Source organism: Zalophus californianus, chromosome 3 (assembly GCF_009762305.2).
Source record: "Zalophus californianus isolate mZalCal1 chromosome 3, mZalCal1.pri.v2, whole genome shotgun sequence".
Classification (NCBI taxonomy): Eukaryota; Metazoa; Chordata; class Mammalia; order Carnivora; family Otariidae; genus Zalophus; species Zalophus californianus.
The window spans coordinates 169,505,851-169,516,926 of record NC_045597.1 but is presented as its reverse complement, the minus strand read 5'-3'; positions in this window follow the sequence as shown (position 1 = coordinate 169,516,926).

Sequence of the window (11,076 nt, the reverse complement as noted above, 5' to 3'; positions counted from 1 at the left end):
CAAATTCCTTGCATTGCAGTAGAGTCCCTGAAAATAAAGGTGACTACTTTCTGGATTGGTCCAAGATATTAAGGTCAGAGTCAAGCCAATGAATCACTATAAATGGTATTGATTATTAGGAAATAGGAAAACAAAAGAAGTCTCCATAGAAATGGGCATTTGGGGTTAGGCAGTCTGACGACAGTTATGAGGAGACTTACAAATTTGTCAGAAGAAACCAGTCTGAGAAGACTAGAAGCTACATACCATATGATTCCAACTGTAAAACATTCTAGAAAAGGCAAAACTACTGAGACAGTAAAACTATCAGTGTTGCCAAGGTTGTGGGAAGGATGAATAGTTGGAGCACAAAGGATTTTTAGTTCAGTGAAAACATTCTGTACAATGTTATAATGATGGATACATGCCATTATACATTTGTTCAAACTCCCAGGTAGTACACCAACAGTGAACCCTAAGTAAGGCAAACTATGGACTTTAGGTGATTATGACATGTTTACGTAGGTTCATCAATTGCTACAATTGATGGCAGGTCAATTATGGAGGAGGCATGGATGTGGGGAAACAGGAGAGTATATTAGAAATTTCTGTACCTTTCTCTCAATTTCTTGTCAATTTAAACTGTTCTAAAACAATTAAACCTTTAAAAAAGTTGTCAGAAAATTAGGGACTCACTTTGGGAGGTAGGCATTAGAGAGATATGGCATATTCTAGAGTGATGAAGGAGGGGTTTTAGGAAAATTAGCAGGGTTCAGGATGAGTAGAAAGAGAGAGAGAGATTGGAGTCAGTTGAGAAAGACAGTAACTCAGGAAGAGGGAATGCAGATTAGGGTAAGATTTATGTAGACACAGACGGGTGGAAATAAAGAGCAGTGAGTGAATCCTAGTCATTGCATTAGTGACAAGAACTTAAAAATACTGAATACACAAAAGAGTGAAGAATTATAAACATGTTTCCTATAAATGGATGTTAAATGACATAACTCCAAAATTTCCTACAAAAATTTGGAATATTTTTGGAATAATATTTGGAATAAATAGCTGCCAAAAAAAAAAAAGCCAATTTGAAGAGAAGGAAGAGGCAGTTGAATTTGATCTTGCACATGTTAAATTAGAGGTAACACAGGATATCCAAGCATTTTAAGTTTTTTACTGAGAGGTAAGAGTTGAATTTCTAAAAATGGATGAATTCATACTTAACTCAGGGAGAAACTGCAAGAAAATAAAAGATAAAAAATTGTTTTAATGTTTTTAGTTATTCCACTAACATTTATCAGTTAAATCAGGTTTATTTAAAATAACAAAGATGAAAACAGGCAGTATTTTTGTTAAAGTTTAGCTCAGCATTATATTAATAAGGAGCATCAACGTATTTTAGGCTGTTATCTCTGAAAATGAAACAAAATATACAATTTAACACCTGCCTTGTGTTATTTTTTGTAACAGAACCAGAGGTTTTTGAATTCCCCAAACAACAAAATGCAAAATAAAAGCATAACACCCAAAACCTCCTGCTTTGAATTAGAATTCAATGTACATTTCTTCTAGTTATAATTTTCTTGTCTATCATTCCCCAGATCCTAAATTAGACTTATTTGGCACCATGCCAGAGGACGGGTCTTTAAATCATAATGACACTCAGCTTTTACATACAGCAGTATTGATGGTAGGAACAGCAAAGCTGGGCAGTGCTAGAATGGAATGGGTGACAGATGTAGTTCCAATTCTGGCAGAGTGATTTAAAAAAAAAAGCCCTCAATTTTAAATACTGTTTAAAGAAATTAGATACACATTAACCATCAGTAGGGAGGAGGGAGCAAGTATGAGACAGATAACACCAAGTTAAAATATTTTGTGGGGGAACCATTCCAATGCTGTACTTTTTAAAAAAATTCTGTAAAATCAGTTTTATTGTAGTTAAATACTCTAAACACTGTGCAAAAAGGAGCTAACATTTGACCTTATAAATCTGAATTGTGGATTAAGATAGTCCATAGGTTTTTAATAATAAAAATCTCATAGAACTACTCCACACTCAAAAATCTTCCCCTCTGTTCAGATTAAACCAGATGTCGAGTTGAAATAAAGTGCCCTTAAAACAAAGTGTTGATATAAGCTGGAGCTATCAGCAACTGTAAAAAGGGAATATAAGAGACTGGTATCTCACTTTTTTAGAAAAATAAAAAAAAATTTAATGATTTTACCAAAAAGATGATTTCAGATTTCAGAACAGCCTTATAACTAAAAAGTATTTAAATAACATCTATAATTTCAATTAGTCTTTTAATTGATTTAATAGTCAATTAATATTCCATTTACCATTAAAATCATATCAGTTTAGTTCTATTCTTTACACTTTTTTAAAGATTTTATTTATTTGACAGATTGATAGAAAGAGAGCACGTAGGCAGAGCAGCAGGCAGAGGGAGAGGGAGAAACAGGATCTCCAGGGAGCAGGGAGCCCGACAAGGGGCTCGATCCCAGGACCCTGGGATCATGACCTGAGCCAAAGGCAGATGCCTAAATGACTGAGCCACCCAGGTGCCGCTATTCTTTACAATTTTAAAAAACTAGTATATACAAGTATGCATGTTTATGGAAATATAAATCCTCTCAAAAATGAATTTAGTGTGGCAGATTTTCTGTGGTATTGATAAATATATTTGTGTTATTAAGTACATAGCCAAATCATACAGACATTTACCATAAAAACAAATAGCAGAGGGGCGCCTGGGTGGCTCAGTTGTTAAGCGTCTGCCTTCGGCTCAGGTCATGATCTCAGGGTCCTGGGATCGAGCCCCGCCTCTGGCTCCCTGCTCCTTGGGAAGCCTGCTTCTCCCTCTCCCACTCCCCCTGCTTGTGTTCCCTCTCTTGCTGTGTCTCTCTGTCAAATAAATAAATAAAATCTTAAAAAAAAAAAAAAACAAATAGCAGAGAGTGGCCTTCTGCCATGGGTGCATCCCAGTGTGACTTGATGACAAAATAAGGTAAAAAATATTCTTCTAAGGGCATCCCAGGAATGTAATGATGAAAAGGTTGGTAGGGTATCTCCAAGAAACATAGTACAGAGAAAGCGGAGGGTTTTTATTTTTTCTTGCTTTTTAACTATATATATATATATATTAGGATTTCTGCCTTTATTTAACCATATTTTTAACCTTATTTTAGGGAGTGCTCTTGTCCATATAAATGTGTATAAGTCACTTGAGTCCTGTATTGGGCCTTCCAAAAAATAAACTCAGGAGACATTTCATAATGTCATAGTGATAAAATCTTTAGTCCAAAATACTTTCCAAATGCTTTATTATTTGTCATTGAAAAGAAGACTTCAGAATCATGGAAAAATATTCAGGATTGAAAAATATATCGGTGTAACAATACAGCAGGTACAGAGATTGACTCATAGATAAACTACATTGTAGAGAATCACTCCGGTACAAATTCTCCTTGTATTTTGTCCATCATGATTTGATCTCTAGGTTGTTTTGAAATTGTTTTCAAAATTCCTCACAAAGATAACAGAAGACTATTGCCTCATTCTGTAAGCACAATCTCTACAAGTACTACCAAAGATGTTTAGGAAGGGTGATTCCAAGAACAGGAATAAAAGAGGTTTAATGTGGAGACAGCCAATAAAGTAATCCGTGATTAAACCTGATACCTACCACCAAGGGTGAATAAGCCTCAATCCCGCAGGGAAATTTTGGAAAATGGTGCAAAACACATGCATCAGACTCTCCCCACCCAAGGGACAAGAGAGCTGTGTGATATTTATACAACTCCCGAAAGTCATTTAAATGGGGTTTCTGGGAGAGGGTGTTAATTCTTTGGCACTTTGAACTTGCTGTGCACATGGGCAGTATGACTGTCTTAGGAGTACAAATCACGGCAATTGGAAGGTGGCTGGAATACATGAAAAAGTCTGAGGAATACAAATTGAGCACTTACACCTCTACTAAATCTTCCAAAGGGAATAGAAAATATCCCTATGCTTTTTCTGTCTTTGCTGTTCTTCAATTCTTCGGAAAAATCAGAAAACAGAAACTATATCTGAATATGGCCTGATTTAATTTCACTGAACTTTAAAACATGAAATATATGAAGCCAATTCTCTATTATAGAATAAATAGGCAAATATAGCATAACATTTCATGGTTTCTTTCTCATGGAGCCTAAAATTCCATATTCAGACTGAACACTTAGCCCAAGAAATCGTGTTTTAATTCACAATTGTCCTTTCCCAAGTTCATGAAAATACATGACTAACTGATGAGCAAAAAAGGGGGGGAGGGGAGGTTTCCATAAGTTTATTCTAAAACTGATTATTTTTCTTTATTTTCAAATTCAAAATGCACAGATTTTAAGTATACAGTCCGTTTGGGCAAATATATACATTTATGTAACCACCACTCTAATCGAAGCATAAAATATTACTACCATTTCAGAAAGCTTTTTTATTCTACTTGCTAGTGCATACTCCCCTTCCCTGCATTCATTGTTCTGAGTTCTAACATCTTATCTCAATTTTGCTTGTTCTAGGACTTGATAAATGGAGTTAGATTTTATGGCTTCTTTTGTTCATTGTATGGAGACTCATCATGTTGTTGCATGTTTCAGTATTTTGTGCCTTTTTTTATTGCTCAGAAGAATTCAACTGAGTAAATATACCAATATTAGTTTATCCATTGTCATGCTGGTAGGCATTGAAGATACTTTCAGTCTCTGGTTATTATGAATAAAAGCTGCTATGAATATTTCTGTCAAATCTTTGGTGGACCTATGATTTCCTTCTCTTGAGTAAATATTTAGGAATGAAATGGCTGAGCCACAGACTAGGTGTGTTGTTCCATTGATTTATTTCCCTGTTTTTATAAAATACTACTTTCTAGATTACTATAGTCATCAGGTAGGATGAATCCTCCAACTTGGTTGTTTTTCAAGATTGTTTTGACTGTCATAAGTCATTTACATTTCCATACTTTTTTTTTTTTGAGATTTCAAATGCTATAACAAAGCCTGCTGAGATTTTTATTGAAATGAATTGAATCTGAGATCCAGTTAAGAAATATTTATGTCTTAAGAATATTGATTCTTCCAATTATTAAAAATGGTGTAGCTCTCCATTTTTATAAGTTTTCTTTAATTTTTCTCAGCAATGTTTTGTAGTTTTCAGTACAATGTTAATCATGTGTAGTTATATTTGTTGCTTAATTTCCAAAACTGTGGAGGATATTCTAGATTATCTTATTAAATTGGTTTATGGGGCACCTGGGTGGCTCAGTCAGTTAAGCATCTGCCTTTGGCTCAGGTTGTGATCTAAGGGTCCTAGGGTCAAGGCCCACATTGGGCTTCTTACTTAGCAGGGAGCCTGCTTCTCCCTCTGCCTCTCCCCCCACAACTGCCCCCCGACTTGTGCTCTTTTTCTCTGAAATAAATAAAATATTTAAAAAATGGTTTTTAATTTAGTTCTTAATTTATTTCTATTGGTGGCCAGAGAACAAGCTCTATATAACATTAATATTTTTAAATCTGAGACTTCTTTTATAGCTTAGCATATGATCTTTTTGGTGACTGTTCCATGTGCAGTCATGCAAAACAAGGTGCATTTTAGTGTTATATTAATGTCAATTTGGTCAAACTGATTGTGGTGTTCAAATCTGCTATATAGTTATGGTTGGTTTGGGGTTTTTTATTTTTTATTTATTTACTTTTTTACTCATTCTATCAATTATAGAGAAAGAGGTGTTAATGTCTTCCATTTCTTTTGGTTCTATTCCTTTACTCTGTTTATTTTTGTTTCATATGTTTTGATAGCTTGTTATTAGCTATGTGTAATTTTAGGATTATTTCTACTGAGTTGGTTCGTTAAAATAGTTCTTTGTCAGTATGAAATGTGGCTCTTTATCTTTGTCAATCTGTGTCTTGAAGTCACCTATGATATTAATTTTGTCATGACAACTGTCATAAGCTTTCTATTTGCCTGATACATCTTATCACATTCTTTTACCTCAACCTACCTTGTCTTTATATTTAAAGTGTCTATAGTAAATGGCACATAGTTTGGTCTTGTTGTTACAGGATTTTCTTCTCCGTCAGTGCCCACAGTTCTTCGTCACGCCACTTCGAAGAAAGAAGAGATAAACCAGACAGAATGGTGGGCAGTAAAGCAAGGTTTATTGAGAGATAGCAAAGTGATACTGCAAAGCTCCCAAGGAGGGAGGGGACCCAAGAGGGTTGCCACCAGAGTTTCTAAATCTAGGAGTTTTTATGGGCTTGTTAGTGGGTCTTTTTAATCTGATTAATCCTCCCTATGTTTGTCATCCAATCAGGTTTTGTCATCTATCTATTGCATGGGAAAGGTTGGGGGCTCCTTCCAGGGTAGTGTAAGATCCTTTTAAGGGTGGTTTCGTTTTAGGGACCCTTGTCCCTGCCTCCCTGCCTTCCAACTATCCTTCATCATTGTTTTTTATCCAGTCTGATAGAGTGAATAAAACACTAATTATAGTGTTTTGTCAACTTAATTTTAATGTGATTATTGATCTAGTTAGATTTAAAACTACCATCTTGCCACCTCACACTGGTCAGAATGGCTAAAATTAACAAGTCAGGAAACGACCGATATTGGTGAGGATGTGGAGAAAGGGAAACCCTCTTACACGGTTGGTGGGAATGCAAGCTGGTGCAGCCACTCTGCAAAACAGTATGGAGGTTCCTTAAAAAGTTGAAAGTAGAGTTACCCTACAACAGAAAAATTGCACTACTAGGTATTTACCCCAAAGATACAAATGTAGTAATGGGAAAGGGCACCTGCACCCCAATGTTTATAGCAGTAATGTCCTCAATAGCCAAACTATGGAAAGAGCCCAGATGTCCACCAACAGATGGATGGATAATATATAGATAGATAGATAGATAGATAGATAGATAGATAGATAGATACCCACAATGGAATACTACTCAGCTATCAAAAAATTGAAATCTTGCCATTTACAATGACCTGGATGGAACTAGAGGGTATTATACTAAGCAAAATTAGTCAGTCAGAGAAAGACAATTATCATATGATCTCACTCATATGTGGAATTTAAGAAATAAGACAGGATCATGGGGGAAGGGAAGGAAAAATAAAAGAAGATGAAATCAGAGAGGGAGACAAACCATAAGAGACTCTTAATCATAGGAAACAAACTGAGGGTTCCTGGAGGGGAGGAGGGTGAGGAGATGGGGTAACTGGGCGATGGACATCAAGGAGGACTCGTGATGTAATGAGCAATGGGTATTATATAAGACTGATGAATCACTGATCTCTACCTCTGAAACTAGTAATACATTATATGTTAATTAATTGAATTTAAATTTTAAAAATTGAAAAAAGATCATCTTGCTATTTGTTGTCTATGTGTCCCTTCTGCTATGTAATCCTTTGTCCTCCCTCTTTCTCTTAGAACATATTTGGTCAGTTGAGGACATTTAGCATCATTTCTCTTTAATCAATAGAACTCACTATATTATTTCTTTTTCAAATTCTTGTTCAGTGAAAAACATCATTTTTTCTGCTTCACTATTGAAAGTTTTTTGTTTGTTTGTTTGTTTTTGTTTTTTCCTGGAGGTACAATTTTGGGTTAACAAATTTTTGTTTTGTTTTGTTTTGTTTCTTTTTTTCCCTCCTGTCATCCCTTCACATTTGCTGTTTTATTATCTTATTTTTGCTTACCATTGCTTCAGATTAAAAAAAAATCAGCTGTCATTTGTTTGTTCAATGTCTTTCTACTCTGGATGTTTATAAGGGCTTGGTTTTTGTTTGTTTGTTCGTTTTTTCTATCTCTGCTTTTCAACACTGTGATGTATTAAGTTTGATTTCCTTTGTATTCATCCTACTTAGGGTTAACTGAGTTTCCTGGAACTGTTATTGGTTGTGATTTATCAAATTACAAGTTATTTCAGTGAATATTTCTTCAAGCATTTGATTTTCCATCATTTCCTTCCTTCTCTTCTAAACTTCCAACTATATGTTTGTTAGACATTTGATACTGTCCTTTGTGTCCTTGAATCTTTATTAATATATTTTTAAATGTCTTTCTCTGTTCCATAGCTTAGATAACTTCTACTTACCTGTCTTCAAGTTCATGATCCATTTTTCTCTTTTGTCTAATCTAATGTTAAACAATTTAATTTTTCCTATATTATTTTTTAATTCTTGATTTCCATATAGTTCTTTTTAATAATTTTCATATATTTCTATAAATTCTCCATCTCTTAAACTATCTTTTTCATATATATTTCATTACATATTTATCAGAGTTGTTTTCAAGTCCTTGCCTAATAATTCCAATATTGAGATAATCTGGGTTTCCATTTCTATTGACGAATTTTTCTCTTGACTCCCCCCCCTTTTTGGTATATTAACAAATCTTATAACTGTAAAGGCAGAAAAGTCTTCCCTCCTTTCTCTGGTGGACATTTAGATAGTTGTGTGAGGCCTAGGTTGAAGAGGAAGCAGGGAGAGAGGGAGAGAGGATGTTGGCAGGAGACATCCAAGACCTGCATTAGGCATATCCTACCCAGATGGCCAAGGGGAATGCCAATACAGAAGTCACAGGACGCATAATAGCAATGTGGTCTGTCCCCACAGCCCCCTCCTCAACCCACCCGTTTTTTAAGGGATGTTTGGTAATCAGTAAGACAAAAGAATTTCTCACAGGTGCACCATGACAAGGAAGAAGCCTTCTTTTGTGGCTAACTACTGGGAAGGTCAGAGACATGTCCTGGCAGTGCTCCAAAGAAGCTGGATCAAACCAGACAAACTTGAGATGGTGGATGTCATGACAGCAATCCCCTGAGCAAATCAAGAAGAAAAGGGATGAAATCCTGCTCCCTGCCCCAAGTAATGAGTATTCCATCCTCTAGTTAATAAAAACCCTGGGACCTATTCTGTTTGGGACACCTGAGTCTCTCTCAAGCTGCCCACTCTCCCCTCTTGTTAACATACTCAATAAATTCTGTTTGCTGTGCTTTCTGGTCTCTTGCCTGAATTCTTCTACGCAAGAAGATAAAGGACCAAGGCCATATCACCCCAAGTGGTGTTAACATTTCTTCTAGGTTCTTTGGCTAGTCTAATAGTTAAATTGATACAAGACAGAGTAATAGGAAAAAAGCAAACAAAAGTTTAATAACATGTCTACCTCTTATATACATGGGAGAGACTCAGGAAAACCGAGTAACTTCAAAATTGCCAAAACCATCACCTTAAATGTCATCTTCATCTGAAGACAATAGAAGATGTTCAAGGTGGGGAATTAGTTAGGGGACATCACCAGGAAAAGCACAGTAAAAAAGGATAAGATTGTTACATAGATTTAAAGTCTTATCTTTTCCATTGATTTCCATTGAGTTTCGAGAGATTTAGAGTCATCACCTTTTTCCTGGAATAACAAGGGACACACTTTTACAAATGGACATATTTCTTATTCATGTAAAAGTCTCTTACAAAAGGGTAACTTCTATTTGGTTTTCAGAGCTTTTCCTGTGTTTGCAATTTCTTAAAAAATAATCAGCCTAAAATAATCTTTATGCCAAAGAGACATTTCCTAGTAGCAAATTCTGCTCCCTACATAATTGTGGATTATATTTTCCAGTGAGTATGGGTTCCTATATCTTCCTCTAATGATTAATGAGTTTTGTTCTATCAGCCAATTACATTACTAATGAATCATCTTGATCTCGTGATGGCTTGGTTTAATGCTTTGTAAGTAAGTGTCTATATTAGTTGTTCCCTTAGTCCTACAATCTCTTTAACCCAGTTACCCAATTCTCTTTCCCTTACAGGGAGCAGCTGCTAAAATTTCTTTCTTTCATCTGTTCAACTTTTGTCTTATCATTAGACTACTTGTAGTCTGTCCCATTTATGCATAGATTAGGGATCAGCCAAAGATTTGAGGGTTTTTATGCATGGATCTGAGGCTACCCTTTATGAAGCTCTCTCATTTTTGTGATATTGCCTATCAATATCCAGCTGCTTTTCAATCCCATGCTCCAACCATTTAGTTCTCAGGTCATAAAACTACAACTTTATGTTTGAGCTCTATTCACAGCATGTCATATTGATGTGACTTTGAGACAGGGAAACTGAAAAGACCCAATGAAAGACTGCCTTTTTACTGTCTCTATACTTACTAGGACCTACACCCCCACCCTACACATGCTTCATGGTGCAAATAATGAATGTCCTCCTTGTAAAGTTCAAGGAGTGAATGATTTCTTTGGAGTCTTCCAGCACAATAGATAACATCTAAGGAGTGACAGGGTGATCATGAATATTTTCCAAGACCACTGTCTCACCAAGACCCTTGGCTCCAGAGCATAAGTGATTTATGGAGAACTCTTAAACACTCATCTTTGTTTCTAGATTACTGTGAAGATATGTTACAGGACCACAATCCTCAGTAAAAACCTGGGGCCCCAAGCAAAGATGAGACTCACTCTTCTTTCCTTTCTGAGTCTCCCAGATGCTCTATTCGTATCTACACTCTCTATATATTTTTAATAAACTCTGCTCTCACTTCCTTTCAGTTTGTGTTTGATTTCTATCCTGCACAAAGCCACAGACCCCCTTGGCTGGTCTTGCGGTGCCTCCCCTCTGGGTCCTCAGACTCAACCAGCCTACATCAGCTTTAACCCAATATTTCTTTCTTCCTGTCAATGAGTGAATTCCCAACAGTTTCTGCCTAATTTTGGTCACTCCCCAATGCCTCTAAGTAACTCTGTATGTGTGTGTATTTTACATATATTTTGTCCAACATAGATAATTGGTTTTGACAAGAAAGGTAGTTCGATATAAGTATTACTGTACATCAGAGTTTTGATGTTGTTGTTCTTTGTATTTTTATTTTAGCTTTAGCTTGTGTGTGCTATGTGTGTAGTATATGTTTCAAAATGCATAACCATGGTAAAGGTACTACATAGGTAGAGCATTAGGAAAATTCTATACAAGTATGTGTTAATCCAGCATTTGCTTATCTATTCATATTCACAGAATTATCAGTAGAATTATTAGTTTTTCACTGGAATTTATTGCTA